Genomic DNA, 18,700 nt, shown 5'->3' with positions numbered 1-18,700 from the left:
AGAGGGAGAAGCAGGCTTCCCGCCGAGCAGAGAGCCTGATGCGGGGCTCGATCCCAGGACCCTGGGACCATGACCTGAGCCGAAGGCAGACACTTAACGACTGAGCCACCCAGGCGCCCCCCGAAGGCAGATTCTTAACCCACTGAGCCACCCAGGAGCCCCACATTTTAGAAGATTTTATTGTGCTTTATCATAAGTATAGATCATAGATTTTTAAATGTTAGAAATTTCTTAGAGATCCTCTAGTCAATCTTGAACCCCATGAGTCTTATTTCTTTTTACAGTGTCATTAAAAGATTACCCAATTCCTGCTTTCTTCCATTGACATGGAACTTGCTATTTTGGCTGAAGTTCTTTTCATTGTTGAAAATTCTGATGTTGAATAGAAAGCTCTGTCATTGTCATTCCTGCTCATTAGTTGATATAATGAAAGTAATGCCTTACTTCCTCTTTCTTAAGAGTCTTCCAAGAAGTTGAAGAGTTTTGTGTAACCCGATTTTTCTCCATTCACATTTTCCTCTTTTGTAATCTCTATTTTGAAGAAAGATTTTGAGGGAAATTTTAACTTGTAATATCCTGTTCTCTTTAATTAACCCAGTACCTTTTAAAATTATTTTACTTCCTCTTTGAGAATGCTGTGCAAATATAGTTTATGAGTATGGATTGTTGTGTGAGTAAAATTATAAAGTAGAAAGTCATTTTTATTAAGAATATACATGATATCTGTATAGTACAAATTCATATCTACTAAGGGGATGACATCAACACTTATTAAATAATAATATTACACACATGATAAGGAGGACTGACACTGTGTATCCAAAACAAAAAAACCCTGTGATAACCAAATAAAAACCATCCACTTAGTCAGGGGGTCCAGAATACCAAGACAAATGAGGAATATAGGTTCCTTCCACACTGAGTGAGGGGAAAACAGCACAGGTTGCTCACTCCATCCAATGGAGGAGGTAAAATCTTTGAAAAAGCCATTCCAGGATGGAGTAGCTTCAAAGATGGTTTTCATCTCCAATTTCTGTGGACTTCTCTGACCTTTAAAATTGTTATGTTAAGAACAAGAAGAAACATCAATGCCCTTTTTCTCCCCATTTCTTTATTTCTGTTTTTCAGACTAAGTAAGATGAGAGGAGAAATAGACTGCTGTTGTTGGTTTCTAAGCGGTATTGGGGAAAAACTGTGGCAGAGTAAATGATAAAGAACTTTAGTCATGTTTTTTGAAATGTAAATCCAAGTATTCTTAATGACCTAGTCATACTTATCTAAAATGGAACCCAAACTACAACTTCATGAGCACACAGTATTCTAAAATTCTAATCTGGACCACTTTTTTCAGTAACGAAGCTCAAATTCTGAACCATCCTCTTTAGGCTGGTTTATACCGTTGGCTCATGCTGATTTTATCCTTAAACAAATTAGCAGGTAATTTTCATAAGACATGTAGTTAAAGCAGATCTCCTCATGCTGTATTTGTGCAATTAAAAAAATTTCCCAAATTTATATGCAGGATTTTACATTTATTCTTGTCTCTTTTTTTCTTTGATGTTGTTGTTTCAAACCATTGAGATAATTTTGAATATTGGTCCCATCTATCATCACACCAACCCTTTATATTTGGCTTTTAATGAGAATCTGATAAAGATATCTTCGTGTGCATTCATTTAGATAAAAAATTACAAAATGTTTAATGAGATAGGAGCAAGGTGAGAGTCCTATAGTGTGGCACAAAAGTCCTTCCTTTAGGTGGTGGATATTAATCAACCCTCTGGGTATTTCATGCAAATCAGATAGCTAGGAATTCTGCTCTATTCTCATGCAGCCCAAGTTTCAGAGTTTTAGCTATATGAATCAATAAGTTCACCTTTTAATGGAGAAGATTTCTAAAATGAAGATATATGACATGGATAGCTTTCTCTAGCATAATATTCCATTCCTAAATATCAGATTTTTTCCTGATTTCTTCTGTATTATTTTTATTTATGTTTAAACTATTTTGTCATGACCCCTTACCCCAAACTACTTCTTTATCCACTCTCATTACTCTCTGGTCTGTTACCACTTTGAGGCATTCTGAGTGGAGCACATAGTTGTAGATGTGCTGATACATAGATATATACCCATGTATATGTATGAGAATTAAGTACCATGCCCTTCAGCATTAAGCTTGAATGATTCTTAACACTTAAATGTTAGCTTTCTAAAGAAACCAAAACAAGGCATTATTTTTATCTTCAAAATATTGATCTATAGAAATAGAGAAATTATTTGATTTCATTTTCTCCCATCCAGATATAACATGTGGGATTCTAGCCTATGGGTGAAGTAATAAGAAAAGATCAGAGGCAAAGAGATGGCAGGATGCTAGGAATTCTAAATGGTTTTAATAAAATCTTATGATCATCATATCAAGTGCATGAACCAGTATCAGACAAGAAAAAAAATGAGTGAAAGACAAACACCGAGTGGTATTGCTTAATAATGGAGGATGAGTTTGATAGATGGTAGACTCCATTCTCTGCTTGAAAGCTGGGGGAGGATAAAGTGGACTTTCCTTTGTAGAAAAGAGAAAATAGCTCTTCTCCACCTTGCTACATGCCTGCAGGTCTGTGAATGTTCTCAAACTTTGTCGGTTATCTCAGCTCTATGGTTCTGAAATAGAGCCTTTCTGGGATGTATTGGCAGAGATTCCTTTTTCATACTTCAAATACCAATTCTGAAAAGCCAGTTTTGAATCACTACATTAGAATTCTTGATGATCACTTGAAATGAGGTATCAGTATCAGAGAAATTAAGGGAATGTATAAGGATGTCTATTCTAAAATAGTTAGAATTATTTGATGGAAAGAGGCCAGTTATATAATTGTAGTATTTCTGAGTTGGAAGAGATCTTCAGATTATTTAGTCTAACTCCTTCATTTTTGGAGCTCAATCCTTTCGGGAAGGGATTTTTAACTTTAAAGATAATTTGCATAACATTAAAGCTCTTTGTGCCAAGATAAAGCACTTAATAAATAATCCATTAGTTCCATTATGATAATAACAATGAAAGCGAGCATTTATTGAGTGCCAGGTGCTGTTCTAAACACTTTGCATTTATTAGCACATTTAATTCTTAGAATCACCATAGGAAATGGGTTTAATTTTTTTTTTTTTTTAAAGATTTTATTTATTTATTTGAGAGAGAGAGAATGAGAGAGACAGCAAATGAGAGGGGGGAGGGTCAGAGGGAGAAGCAGACTCCCTGCCGAGCAGGGAGCCCGATGCGGGACTCGATCCAGGGACTCCAGGATCATGACCTGAGCCGAAGGCAGTCGCTTAACCAACTGAGCCACCCAGGCGCCCCTGGGTTTAATTTTTATATCCCATTTTTCTGATGGAGAAGCAGAGGCACACACAAGTAAAGTAATTTGCCTAAAAACTGAGATGTGGTAGAACCCTGGATTTGAACCTAAGAAATCTAGTTCTAGAGCTTATAATACTTGAGCAAGATTCTGTCCTGTCTGTCAGGATTGTAGAGAGATAAAGTAACTACAAATTTGAGGTGTAAACTATTTGCTGAAAGTCAATTAAGTTGGTGGCAGTTCTAGATTGATAACATAAAAACTTTGGATTTGTCAAATTTAAATGGTGTCTCCTATAGGTTTGGAGTTGCTGTATAATAATTTGTCTAGTCTATGTTCCAGGTTCCTGGCATGGAGTTCTAAAAACCTTGGAATTTTCCAAGTGATAGAAGTATTTTGTTATTCGTGAGTCCCTTAGGTCATGTCTGAGTTTATGCTAATGAGGGGACTCATGGTTAGGGCCCTAGATAGCTTGAGGATGGGCACTGGTTACCATGTGATTAAAGGGTTGGGACTTAGAGCCAGCCTGACCTCCAGGGAGGGACAGAGGGCTGGAGATTGAGTTAAATCATGTGAGCAGCAATTCAATCAATCATACTTATGTACTGAAACCCTAATAAAAACTTTGGATACCAAAGCTTAGTTATGCTTCCTGGCTGGTAAACACAGTGATGTGTCAGGAGGGTGATGTGCCCTTATTCAATGAAGACAGGACACAGGTGCTCTTTTTGGGACCCTCTCAGACTTCACCCTATTTATCTTTTTATTTGGTTGTTCCTGAGTTGTATCTTTTAAAATAAAACTGTAATTATAAGTATAATGCTTTCCTGAGTTCTGTGAGTCATTCTACTGGAATTATCAAGCATTAGGGGGCTTAGGGGAATGTCCCAGGTTTGTAGCCAGTTGGTCTGCAGTGAGGGCAGTTTTGTTGTCGGCTGGGTCTGTGTTAACTTGGCGGGTCTGTGTTAACTCCAGGTGTTTCATACCAGAATTGAATTGAAGTACACCAGTTGGGGTTGAAACAGAATAGGGGTGATTAAGATAAACATTAATCATTACTTCCTCACATTTGGTGACAAAGTTAAGACTTTATTTTATTAAATACTACAGTCAAGGATGTAGAGGGATACAGAAGCTGACTGGTCTTGAGCTCCTCCTGAAGGATGTACATGTTTGTATAAGTTCATGGTATGAGTGTGTGTACAAAACTGGAACATTTTGAGCTATATATGTGATTATATGCTTTGATTACAGAGGAAAAAAACTTACCAGGAGAATAGAAGCTAGAATAGTTTCATTGACGTTGAATCTTCCTTTTCAGTGTAAATATATAAACACAGGCAGGAAGGAGTTTATGATATTACTGAATTCAGTCCCCTTATTGCAGGACATTGAAATGCATCAATTCAGTTATGAAAACTTGTCTAAGGTCACACATCCAGTCAGGGTTGACCTGGGACTGGACTCCAAGCTGCTCTAAGGCTGGATTGGGATCTAGCCTCGATGTTTTCCAGTCTACAGTCCTATTCACTAAAGAAGTTGTGCATATATCCTAAACTCATATTTGTACTCCTTATGTAAATTGGTAAGTAATATATAAATGCGTTCTTACTGAAAATTTCAAGAACACAGAAATAACTAGAATAAACATTAAAATTCCTTTTTCCCATAGTAGTCACAGTTCTCTCTTACAGGAAGCCATTTTCACATTTTGTGTGTATTCTTCTAAACATTTCCTCATGCATATACATACACTTAGTGATATATCAATCAGCTTGGTTAAAAGTTCTTTTCCATAAAAGAGTTTATAAGTATGTATTTCTCTTCAGTTTTCTTCTCATACTAAATGATAGATATTAGGCATATTTCTGTGTCACCGTTTTAGCTCTAATTCATTTGTCTAACTCTTGCATGGAATGTACATATTCAATTATGTATACAAAATAAAAAAGAAGACAACATTCACATTATCTGGCGGAGAAACTAAAGGAGTTTCACTTTTACTTTGTGGATCTCCATTACTTTCCTTTTATTATTGTTTGCCTTCTATGTTGTACTTGTTCCCTGAAATTAAACTATTTTTTCTAAATGTCTTTTGTCTCTTTCTCTTTCCTAAATGTATTTATAATAGTTGCCTATTGCAGCATTTCTAACTTTAGCTTATTTAAATACTTCATCATTTAATTAACTGTAAATCTAAGTCTAATTCTTTATGTACTCAGATGAGAAGGGGATTTATCATCATTAGGATCAGAAATTATTCATGGGTTGCAAAGAAAAGAAACAGAAGAACATGGTGTATGCCTTACTTGTGTGTAATAACTTAAAATGTTTTTCTATGTACTTGAGCTGGCATAACATTAGACCTTCATTGCATTATTTACTAAATGTTCTTAGTACAGATTTACAATATTAAGTGGTTGTTCTCTCTACAAAAGATTAGAAATTAAGGATGGGTTGGGGTGCCTGGGTGGCTCAGTCGTTAAGCGACTGCCTTCAGCTCAGGTCATGATCCCAAGGTCCTGGAATCAAGCCCCGCATCGGGCTCCCTGCTCCGCGGGAAGCCTGCTTCTCCCTCTCCCACCCACCCCCCCCCCCCGCTTATGTTCCCTCTCTCGCTGTGTCTCTCTCTGTAAAATAAATAAATAAAATCTTTAAAAAAAAATAAAAAAAAAAAAGAAATTAAGGATGGGCTCAGTGACTGAAATGTTCACACTTAAATTTTAATCCTACTTAAATTTTTTTTGATGAAAATTGTCCTCTAAATCTTATTTCCCATGCTTGTTCAATCTGATGAAGACTGTTTAGAGCTTAGTTACATTAAAAGTGGAAACTTCTTTCTTATTGATTGTGGTAGGTACCTCACTGTATAAATTATGGTTTCTGAAGTTCATATAATAGATTGCATTAATTCTTTTCTTTACAGTTGAAAGACAAGCAAGTTTCAGATGATTTGCCAATAGGTCCCGAATAGAAGCAGCGTTTGCAGTATATAGGTTTGATATGAAATATGAATAAGCAGAGCATAATAAAAAACATATTAACATATATATGCTTTTTAATTGGAATAATTTTAGTGTAAATGTTTCTGTTATATAGGCCCTTGCTATTAATCAGTTGGCTGGTGACTAAATAAATGAGATTCATGTTGTTGATGAAAAGCTTTTGGTGTATATAAATCATCACTGTGTTTCTTCCATTCTTCATCATTATCTACTTGAATGTATAATGTAATGCTAAGTTCACCACAGCCCAAGTTTTAAATGGTCTGTCATGCCTGACAAGAACAGAAAATAAAGGATAACAGCAAAATTAACAGCACAATTAATCAAATTAACTAATAAGGTAATATAAATTTCTTCCTCCAAAAATCTCAAGTTAATATTTCTGGAATTAATAATTTATGGCAGCAAACAATGAAAAAGATATATTTTATTTGGGGTATTACTAGATTTGGGACACAGATGAGCAATATATGAAAAGAGGAAGTTTCTTTTTGAGGAATGCTAACATTGAAATCTTGCAGTTTTTTGTTCATCAATTACCTTATATAGGATTATTTTGTTTTATGCCTAATACAGTGTGACATATACAGTCATATAGTGTGACATATAGTCAATCTACATTCAAATTCTTGATTTTGATGTATTAAAACATATTGAATGAGGGACGCCTGGGTGGCTCAGTTGGTTAAACATCTGCCTTAGGCTCAGGTCATGATCCCAGGGTCCTGGTATTGAGTCCCACATCGGGCTCCTTGCTCAGCAGGGAGTCTGCTTCTTCCTCTGCCTGCCGCTCCCCCTGCTTGTGCTCTCTCTCTCTCTAACAAATAAATAAATAAAATATTTAAAAAAAGAAAACATATTGGATGAGTAATGCTTAAGTGATTTTTTTTAAAAGTGAGGCAGTCTGTCATAGTTGTTAAGACCTGGGACTTTGTAGTCTTACAGATCTGAGTTTGAAATCCAACTCTATCCATGCTAGCTCTGTGATTTTGGGCCACTTATTTAAGCTCTCCAAGGTTTAGTTTTCTCATTTATAAAATTGGATAATGATGCCTATCCATAGGATTGTTTTGAGGATTAAATTGACATGTAAGAAGTGCTTAGCGCCAGAATGTCATCGCTATACATTCTTTTCATCTATCTATAATTTTACTGATCCTTTATTCTACTATTCCCAGTCTATTTTAAAGCCCATCCAATGAATTCTTTATTTCAGCTTGAAAATTTTTAATTCCTAGGATATTCAGATTTTTTTTAGTTTCCAGTTCTTTGCTGAAATTCCTATCTGATTTCCCATTTTGTCCATCTTTTTCTCTTTAAATATTCACAGTAGTTATTTCAAAATCCCAGTCTGCTTATGACAACATCTTGATCAGTTGTGGATCTGCTTCTATTGACTTCTTTCTCCCTGATTATAGGTCACATTTTCAAGCTTCAGCCCATGTCTCATAATTTTTATTGTACGCTGGATATTATATGCAAAAAACAGTAAAACTTGAACTAGATTGTTCCCCTGGCCCCCCTTGGAGGATATGCTGTCTCCTTTGTAAGGAAGCTAGAGTGAAAGGTTGATATTTTTTATTTTAGTAGAGTTGAGCTGGGTCAGTGCTAGGTTGATGCTTTAACTAATTTCAGATCATCTCTGCTTTAAAATATGTTATGGGTGAGTTCAGTTCTACTCCTCAGGCAGAACTTTGTGACTTAGGAACTCGAAGTCAGTGATCTTTCTCTGCTTTTGAGCCCTGCCCTTTGCTGCTAAGTAAGATTGGGGAAGAATTGTTGGATCAGGAAGATCAGCATTACATTTGAGACTCTTCTAGATTTTGTACTATCTCTCCAGTTCAGACAGTCATACAATTTTGTTTGTTTATTTCCTTGTCCCAACAAATAAATTCTTAGAGTAGACCGGCTCCGCTACTTGTTTATATCCCCAGAAAAGACATATTCTCAGATATGAAAGCAGTCACAGTCTTTACTCAACTAAAAAGGGTTCACACTCTTCTCTGGAATTTTGATTTGTGGCTGTTATTCTTTGATGGCTTTAGAGAAAAGCATACCTTTTAGTTTAGCTGGTGTTTTCTTGTTATGGCAAGAGCAATATTCTTTTATGATTTCCTATGCTCTAAGTAGAAGTGGAGTTACAGAATTTAGTTTGATACCTTTAATAATAAAATAAGTTGATAGAAGTCCTTCATTAAAGTCCTTGGACAATACTTACATTCAGGGTGATAATGAAATCATTGTAGTAGAGGATCAGTTAAGACAGACTGGTTAGTATAGTCTCTGGTGAGAGGATTGGCATATTTTAAAATAGCACTGTTAATGATGAAAAACATGAGTATAAAAGATAGGTTGACTGTGAAAGTCTCATAAAATAGTGAATGAGATAAAGATGTTCAACTTTGCATTTCAAATGAAAGTATAACCAATACAACTCTCATTCGAAGTGGCATTAGCAATATCAAGTTCAAAGTAACAGACATTTTTTTTCCCTGCACCTGTTACCTGCCTAGTATTTGAGAGAATTCATGCCATGAACCTTTATTTCTTATATTTACTATCTTTTGATTAGCTGTACTCTAAACCAGTTAGAGAGACCCTCCTGTTTTACTGGCTGAAGCCTGCTCCTGAAAATTCTGTCAGTTGGCACTGTGTAAAATGAGTGCTCTGGTAGAAAAATAGAGGCTCAGCTTCCTTTATAGATCTTATTCACAATTGGAGGCGGAGGCTGCGATCCCTATCCTGCTGGCAGTCCAGTGATATAAATCAGGCTCTTTCACTTCAGTCAGCTTTACCTACGGTGAATAAAATCCATGTCTTTAAATAACATATGGCTGTGCTGTGGTTTCATTGCTCTGAGAGAACGTGATCTAAACTGTCAGTTTCTAATCTAAGGAAAGAGGGAAAACAAGGAGGAAATGACAGTGAAGCATTTCATTTATTTTGGGAAGAAAACAGGATATAAAGCTCCAATAAATAAATGAATAAATAACTATATTTGGAGGTTGATTTTAGAGTCTTTGCCTATCTGGTCTTACCTAGAATCTCTGTGGCTCATTGGATTTTGGTGTCTTTATCCTGAACTTCATGATATTTACCAGGAGAATGTAACGCCTTTTGTTGTCGAATATTTACATTCATGACAGTACATACTGTAAGACAGAAATTTGATTCTGACCTCACACTAAAGAGTACATTTCTGAATCCATGCTTTGAAAACATATACTATATCTCCAAAGGAGAAACAAATAAGAGCAACAACCACCTGTTACCATTATACTAACTTTATGCACTTACTAAATGCTATGCTCTGTAGTACACATATTAAGTAGTTAAGAAAATGCTGAATGGGGTCTAACACCATTGGACATATTGTGATAAATGAACATATAAGACAAGAAAGAAATTTCAGGTTGAAATAGTACTTTTTGAAGACATATCTAAGCACTTAGATAAAAGGGACCATTGAAGTACAGTTCCAGAGATAGGCAGATTTTAGATCTCCAAAAAGAGATAAAAGAAGGATGCTTTTAGTGTCAAAGGTCCTGATGTGTGTGTGTGTGTGTGTGTATACATGAGACACAAATCATGAAGTCATCCCTAAATTCTAAACACTTTCTAAAAAATTCTAAAGAACTTTTTGGATGTAATTCCTAGAATGTTTATTTACAATTTTACTGCGTGTTTTACTTTGTACTTTCTCTGTATGTATTTCCCCAATGTTCTAGAACTGCATTCATCTTTCAGATTCTCTGCTGCTGTGCTAGAGAAACACAGGCTCTGTAGATAGCTGTATACTTAGAAATTTAAATGTAAACTTAGGAAAATTTCTCCTCTGCAAGAGGAAGGTCATGGAAAACATTTTGGACCCTGGAAAATGGACAAAGGTAGTCTTTTCTAGGTAGAAAAGTTCAAATGAGTAACTCTGAGCTGATACCTTCTATTTGTCCCTTAGGATCAACTTTCTACTTTTCTGTACCCTGTTCTCTGCCTCAGGAGGCTGACTTGTATGGCTTTACATTCCCTTTGTCTTCAGATGGGTTTGGCCAGGGTGTATGTGTGGGGGGGACCTGGTAAAAATCAGAGGGAGGGAGGAGAGAGCTGACTGGGTATTTTTTCCCCCAGATTCCTTACTGTGAGGCTGACTCAGTCCCTCTCAACAGAAGTCTCTGGTCCTCTCAAGGGATTATTCTCTACTTGACTTTCTCCCTCCAGATTCCAGTAACGCTGCTTCCCTGGCATAGGGATAGTCATAGTCAGGCTACTAGCAGCCCTGGGTGACTCTCCTGTATATTGTAGTTCCCTGATAGCATTGCCTTTACGTAATCCCTTTGTAAATAAACTCTTTTCAAATTAGCCGATTTCAAGTGTGCCACCTGCTTCCTATTGGGACTCTGGTAAAAATTCTGTTAATCCACAAGAAAGCAAAGTTATTAAGGATCTGTATATTAAGCACACAATGTTGTTAAATTTACAATGGACCAGTGTTTAATGCTTAACTTCACAAAAAAAGCAAAGAACAATATTATTTTCTATTACCTAGAAGAATATTAAGGCAAGACTATTAGGATTTCAAAGACCATGTAACTATCATGCTTTTATAAATTCATTTTTAAGGAAAATAAAATTTTGTGTATGCAGCCCAAAGCTTGGTATCAGCTTTCCCTTTTTCTTATGGAGGTATGTCTGCTTTCAAATCTTTCTTGACTTCTATAAAAAGACACCTTGAAAAAAGCTAACTGATTTATTTCATGGAATACAATTATGATTTTAGTGGAAACAATGATTTTGTACCATATTTTAGGAAGACTTTTTTGACAGCAGGGTCTGCTGAACCATGGAAATATTAAATTAGAGAGACTGTGGAATTTTCTTTCTGATGGGGATGATAGGGAACATAGTATAGTTTTTACTTCTGAAATTGACTTAGCCTCAGAGCTACAAAAGTATGAAGTGGCTTTTTTTTTTTTCAAATGATCTTCTTCCTAGATATATAGGAGTCACCTCAAATCAATATGCCAATTTTTAAAAAAAGATTTTGTTTATTTATTTGATAGAGAAAGAGTGAGAGAGCGCAAGCTGGGGGAGCAACAGAGGGAGAGGGAGAAGCAGGCTCCCCACTGAGCAGGGAGCCTGATGTGGGGCTAAATCCCAGGACCCTGGGATCATAACCTGAGCTGAAGGCAGATGCTTAACCGACTGAGCCGTCCAGGCACCCCTCAATATGCCAATTTTAATTCAAGGAGTATTTCTTAAGCATCTAACATGTACTAGAGCCTGTAAATGGAGACAATGGTAAATACCACAGCATGGTCCACAATTTCTTGCAGATTATAGGCTAGCAGAAAAGACAAATATGACATTTCTAGTGTGATGAGTATTATGAAAGAAGCTTGAGAAAAATCTAGGTTCTCATCTGGAGGGAAGCCAATCATATTTTCCTAAACCATTACCACCTAGTTATCCAAGTTAGAAGCCTGACAGCCATTCTTGAATTCTGACCCTCAACAATTGGTCATCAAATTGTACCTATTTTGTATCTTATACCTGTTCCCATTTCTGCATCATTAAGACTATTGCCCTAGTTGAAGTCCTCATTATTCCTCTCCTGGTGTCCTGCACCTATTCCTGTTTCCAGTCTCACCCTTCAAATCCACATTTCACATTGTCATCAGAGTATTCTGTTTATAAAGCAAAACTGATTATTATAGCCATGTAAAAAAATTCCTCAATGACTTTCCAACCTATGAAAGATAAGACACTGTTCTTTAGTTTGGTGTATGATGATCTCCATGACCTGGACTCTGCATCTACCTTCCATTGCATCCCTCCCCTTGAAGGGCAGGCACTAAATAATGAATGAATGAGTTAAAGACATTTAAAATGATTTGATTTAACAGAGATGAATATATAAAGATGTTTTATTAAACTGCACAGAGATGTAGGGAATGATTCTATGCTAGTTAAGCTCCCCCTCCCTCCCAAATAACTTCATTCATTCATTCATTCGAAATTGATTTAATACATGCATATGTTCTGATGTGAACGGCATTTGCAATTTCCCTGGCAAGATAATGCCCAATTAGGCATTAATTTAAGATTTTATTTATTTATTTATTTATTTATTTATTTATTTATTTGACAGAGAGGGAGAGAGAGAGAAGCAGAAAAGTGGCAGGCAGAGGGAGAGGAAGAAGCAGGTTCCCTGCTGAGCAAGAAGCCATATGCGGGGCTCGATCCCAGGACCCTGGGACCACAACCCAAGCCAAAGGCAGCCGCTTAACCGACCTCCAGTTAATCGTTCAAGGCCAGAGTTAGATAGTGTTTCTAAGGAGTGAATGATATATAGATGTTGTCATTTGAGAGATTGTTCCAGAAGCTGCTTATAGAGTGGATTGCAACTGGAGATATCAGGTAGTATCCTAGCTAAGAGGCTGTCATTTTTCCCACATGGAAATACAAGGCTGGGATTAGATATAAAACAAAGCAAAAATTCAAGAGGTGCTGCAGAAAAGATATGTTAAGATTGATATGGTGATAAAATTGGAGATGCTAATATGTTGTAAGAGAATGAAGGGGATTCTAAACTTGAATTTGAGGATTAAAACATTTCACATATGGGGACTGGGTGGCTCAGTCAGTTAAGTGTCTGACTCTTGGTTTTGGCTCAGAGTTATGGGATCGAGCCCCCTGTGGGGCTCCATGCTCACCTGAGTGTGCTTGTCCCTCTCCCACCCCCTCAGTCCTTCACTCTGCGTGCAATCCCTCTCTCTCTCTCATAGATAAATAAATAAAATATTAAAAAAATATTTCACATATCATCAACATATTAAAATAGAGACATCAAATAGACATCTGGACACAGGGAGTACACTGACTGGAGATTTGGTTATCAGTAGCATGAATGTAGCATCTTTTGCTCAGATCATTGCATGGCCTTTGGGCTGGTCTTGCTGTTTCCCCTCTTGTCCCTTTCTGGCTCATTTTCCATGCAACACCCAAAGTGATCTTTTAAGGAAGTAATTGGAACATATTCTTCCTACTTAAATTTCTTTAATATACTGTTTTCAAATAGGGAGGAAATGGATGCTTAGAAGGCATTTTTGAAAGGAGAGGCCATGTTTTGAGCTGTCACAGTGAAGGTAGGGCTACTGTCTTTTAGTTGACCTAAGTCAGGAATTCTCCATATCCTGAACTATGCTGACATTCATATGCCTTCACTATAAATTATTATTTCCCTTCCTTAGTACCATTTAGACATTATATTGGGTTTTTAAAAAAGATTATGTGTATATAGGTAAGATATATAATATCTATGGAATTCATTTCAAGATAAGGGAATTTTATAAAATATTTCTTATATAATTTATTGTCTTTTAATTTTTTTGTTCGTCACTGAAGGAAAATAAGGAAGAAATCATAAGTATTAGTTCAAAAGAATATATTGAGATTTGGAGGGACATTCTAAACGTAAATAAGTCTAAATTTAAACACAATAATTTTTAAGCCTTGAGTTCATCTCATTATCACTAACAAGAATGAATACAGTGCCGGGTGCCACCCTGAAGTAAATGTGAGTTAAGAACACAAGGGCTGTCATCCTGAGTCAGGCCTGGGCCGCACAACCTGGAATGCTATCTCAGAGAGTGGCACAGAGGGGCAGGTTGGAAACAGACTAAGTGACAACTCTGACATCTGTGTAGATGTTAAGTTGTACCATTCCTAGTTTCCCTTGGTAAGTTATGATAAGTATGCCATTAATAAATTCGTTCTGAGCTCTTTCTGAATCTATTTACATTTTTGTTCTATATCAGATTTTGGGAGAGTGAGCTCTGTAAGTTTACTACCAACTGTCCTAAACAATGTGTTCTCAAGCTATGAGAGATGCTTCCTAGGATAAATTCTCCAGAATTTAGTGAGTTGCAGAGAGTCACAAGAACAGGGGCTCCCCATCCATTGTACACTGATCTATCCAGTTATTCTATAAAATGAGTTCTGGGATGAAATATACTTGGAAAACACTTCATATTATACCCTTTTCTAGGAGAATCATGGGGCACATTAGTATACTGAAAATCCTTGGAAGGAAAGGAAATGTGCTCACAAAACCTCTCTATGTGCAGCACCTTGCAGAGTCAGTGTTCCGTGGGAAAACTGTCCTAGTAGTTTAGGAGCTCTTGGAGCTTTTCATATCTGTAGACCTACTAAGGGAAGGTTGTTAGATGATGACAAGTAGAGCATTTTCCATTCTCCTAACCCATTTCTATTGCAGATTGTTGACTATGAATGTTGGGACAGCCGGCCAGCTGTCTTAATGATTTCCATCACCAATATCAAGGCAACCAACAAACAAAGACAGCAAACTCTTTGAAAGAATATGGGATTTGGAATGATGAGATGTAAGTTGGAATTTGTTCCATTATTACTTGCAGTTGTGTGATCTTGGGAAGGTCACTTGGTTCTCTGAGTTTCCTCATGTATAAAATGGGGATAATAGTAATAGCTCTATATTACTAAAATTACTCTGAATTATATTTGTTGCTATGTGTAGAAAGTCGGCACAGCGTATTGATTATTTTTGCTTAAAGTGTTTAATAAATTTTAAATGAGAATGAGTCCTGGTGTTCTAATTAGTGAATTAAATTATTCAACATGTGATAGGTGACTCTTTGGTTTAAGGCTAAAATCATCTTTTGCGTATAAATATATAAAGGGAAGAGAAATCCAACTCTTCTGCCAAAAAGGAAAAAAAAAACCTATAGGGGTTAATAGCTGTGCGCTCTTTCACTGCCCCAGGTGCAAACATCAGCCCATTAAATGCGTAACGCAGCTGGCCCAATTTAGTGCTCAGCACCCGTCTTTATCTCTGCTCTGTTGGAACTCGCAACACAGAGTAGCTTCTGAAAAACTGGTTTTAATACCTTGCTAAGATAATATTCCCAAGATATTAGGTCCACAAATAAATAACATTTGTCATCATTTCTTTTTGCAGCAAACAGGATTTCAACCTGGCTTTTGTTAAAGTGTCTTTTTACTTTCTTTAAAGAAACAACAACCAAAGAGGATACATACAGAACTCAGATTATCCCCCTCCAAATCCAAAAAAGGAGACAAAACCATAGTGCCCTTCCTAGACTCAAGAGCCAGAAATAGTTGAAGAAATATATTTGCTCCTGATACAGGTAATTTAAGAAAATATTCTTATGTGCTGAATGTATAATGGATGTGCAATTAAGAATGAGTTCATAAGGCAACACTTACCAGCAGAGGATTTTCCATTTCAAAACAAAAATGATTTGAATCCACTTGCACTTAGAGCATAAATATGTGTCATTGGCAACTGCTCAGAGATAAGGGGTATGACAACATCAAGCAAATGATGAGATGATGCATCTCTTGGAGGGTGGATTCCCATTGTTATGGAACATGCTCAGGGCACAGTCCTGTGCTTTTATGCAAAAAACAAGTTGCGCCTACACTGTGGAAGTTGGATTTGAATTAAGTTTGTAGAGGTAAATCTAGGCGAGAACCTTAGGTACAATGACCACCATAGGGAAAAGTATTAGGGATGGAAAGAAAGGAAAATTTTATTTTTACTTTTCCTGGTACTGTTTTTGTTATTGTTGTTGTCTTTGGTGGTATTTGTGTGTGTGTGTGAATGTGCAAGAAATAAAATATGTGTTTTGAACCCTAAAGTCATGCCAAACCTGTTAAAGATCAAAGGAAGAAGTATAGTAGAGCAAGTATCAATAGCTCAAATGTACTTGGTGTAGCAGGTAAAGTACATGATGAAGGGGGAAGGATGAAGGCTTTGAGGACTGGTGTGGGCCGTGAGGTAATGAACATGCATACCTCCGAAAGGCATTCAAAGTACATTTCTTTTTTTGAAACCGCAATACAGCCCAAACAAAACAGCTGTATGGGCTCAAATCCATCTCCTGGACTGGCAGCCAGTTTATAAGCTCTGGGCAAAAGTTTAAAGAGCAGGGGTTCTGGAGTCAAACTGTCTAAGTTCAGTTCCTATTAACCAGGCTAGCTGGTAAGTTTGGCAAGTTATTTAACATCTGAAAGCCTCATTTTCCTTATATCTGAAATGGGAATAATAACAGTACTTACTTTATGAGATTATTGTGAAGGTATTATGATAAAGCATAAATGTAATGTGGTTATTATTTTTTAAAGATTTTATTTATTTATTCAAGAGAAAGAGAGAGCAGGGGAGGAGCAGAGGGAGAGGGGGATAATCTCCAATAGACTCCACACTGAGCACAGAGCCCATCGCAGGGTTCATTCCCATGACTCTAAGATCATGACCTGAGCCAAAAGCAAGAGTTGGATGCTTAACCATGAGCCACTCAGGTACCCGTGTAATGTGCTTATAAACAGGATGACTGGCACCTAGTAAACACTTAATAAATATTAGTTGTGTACACACACACACACAAATATGTATATACCGATGATCATTTCCTCCTTTTAAATAGCCATCTGGGAATGCTATACATTTTTATAATAATGTCTTGTGGCATATTCTTTTGAGTGTAATTGTTTGCAGCAGTTGTTTTCTTTCAGAGTAGAAGGCAGTTTAGGTTTTGGAAAATATCATGAGTCCTTTGAAGTAAAGACTGGTATATAAGATAAATGATGAAATGGAGCCATATGATTTTTGGGCAAAAATAAGCAATAAAAGGGAATACGAATTTAGGCATAAAAGGATGTGTAGAGATAGGAATTCAGAGAGAATGGGTCATAATTATTTTGTTGGGTTTCTAGCTTCCTGATATTCTTTTCTAGCACATCATCTCAAAGTTAAAATGTTGGAGAACCCTGGGGCTCAGTAATTGAGCGTCTTCTTTGTCTATCCTCACTCTCCCTAGGTGATCTGATCCAGTCTCATGGCTTTAAATATCTGTTTGCTTAACTCCTACTAAATTTATATCTTCAGCTAGGCTCTGCCTCTGTACTCTAAACTTATATACCCAATCATCCAGTTGACACCTCCGCACAGATGTCGAATGAGCTCTTCAAAGAACAGAGCTCTTCGGATTCACTACCTCCTTTTCAAACCCGTGTCTCCAGTATTCTTCCTTATCTCAGCTAATGGCAACTCTGTTCTTCCAATTGTTCAGGCAAAAACTTTGGTGTCATACTTGACATCTCTCTTTTTCTCATACCTCATATCTGGTTCATCAGCAAATTCTGTCCACTCTACCACTCCTAGTTCTATCATCCTGGCCCAAATCACCCTCATCTGTCCCCTGGATTGTTATAATAATTTTTCCTGCTCTTACTTTTGTTCTCTTCCTAACTCAGTGATTCTGTTAAAATGAAAATCTGGTCATGTTATTTCTCTATGGCTTCCTGTCAGACTCAGTTCCTGACTTTACTATGACCTACAAAGCTACTGTGACCTATAAACTTGTTTCCTGTTGAACCTCTTGGACTCCATTGACTCCTTTATCAAGTTAGGAGGGGGTTAGGGACAGCGTAAGTCTCTAAGGACTTTTGGAAGTAAGGTTTCCAGGACGTTGAAGGGACTAGCTATTGTTGGGAAAGGATCATTTACTACTGTCTAATAAAACCTGAATAATGAGACCCTTCAGATGTATATCGGTGGGTCATATGCTTGGGGGATGATTGCCAAATGTATTTTGGGGGGTAGAGATAAAGAAAGTTTCCAAAGGAATTTTTATATGTTAAAGTAGACTTATGGGATCCTGGGGGTTGAGCTAAGATTGCCTTGGTCCTTAGCAAAGTATTAACATCAAGGCAGGTAAGTCCCTAGAGGAATGTCACTCTGCCTGTTTCAAGGACTTGTCAATGGGCTGTAGATAGTAGGGAAATGTAATAATTTTTCTTCTGCCTTTGCTTCCCACATCAGAATCATTTCCATCTCTGGGGTTATGTGACTCTAATCTAACAAAGAAGATGCTTATAACAATAAAGACCTATGCTGTATTTCAGACCAGCTTACAACTTTCTGTGATAGCCAGAAAATGTGCATTTCTGTGTCTCTCCTTTTGAAGTTTACCACTAGTAATTTTTGTCTTTGAGGGAGGACCAAAGCTAGACAGTGGGTAGAAGAGGTAATTCCCCAGTGTTGGTCTACAGCTCTCATCTGTTATACTGGCTTAACACATTCCCTCCCAGGCCGGAACTTATTTTGTCCTACTTGCAGTAATGCTGATGCTATAATAGCAAGTTATATTTTTTCCTAAGTATTTCTACATGTATCGATTGCCATCACAACATAACCATTCAGAAGTTGGGTCAAGTTTTGTTAACATTTCCATTTACAGAAGCTGGAAGCTGAGAACCAGAGGGTGATTAATTGGCACC

General features: G+C 36.9%; 1 protein-coding gene across 2 annotated transcripts in view; it reads left to right on the top strand.

Annotated features, from left to right (window-relative positions):
• METTL4 (methyltransferase 4, N6-adenosine) overlaps window positions 1-18,700 on the top strand; it is a 235,899-nt gene that overhangs the window by 119,663 nt on the left and 97,536 nt on the right. Inside the window, exons 9-10 of one of the 2 annotated variants that reach the window (XR_013443374.1) lie at window positions 14,634-14,760; window positions 15,408-15,537. The exons of the other annotated variant lie outside the window; for it this stretch is intronic. The gene's annotated coding sequence lies outside the window, so the exon portion shown is untranslated. Of the gene's footprint in view, window positions 1-14,633; window positions 14,761-15,407; window positions 15,538-18,700 lie in introns of those variants that run through there. 2 annotated transcript variants of the gene reach the window in all.

The sequence above is a fragment of the Halichoerus grypus genome, chromosome 13 (genome assembly GCF_964656455.1).
Source record: "Halichoerus grypus chromosome 13, mHalGry1.hap1.1, whole genome shotgun sequence".
Taxonomy (NCBI): domain Eukaryota; kingdom Metazoa; phylum Chordata; class Mammalia; order Carnivora; family Phocidae; genus Halichoerus; species Halichoerus grypus.
This window is presented reverse-complemented; position numbering and strand designations above follow the sequence as displayed.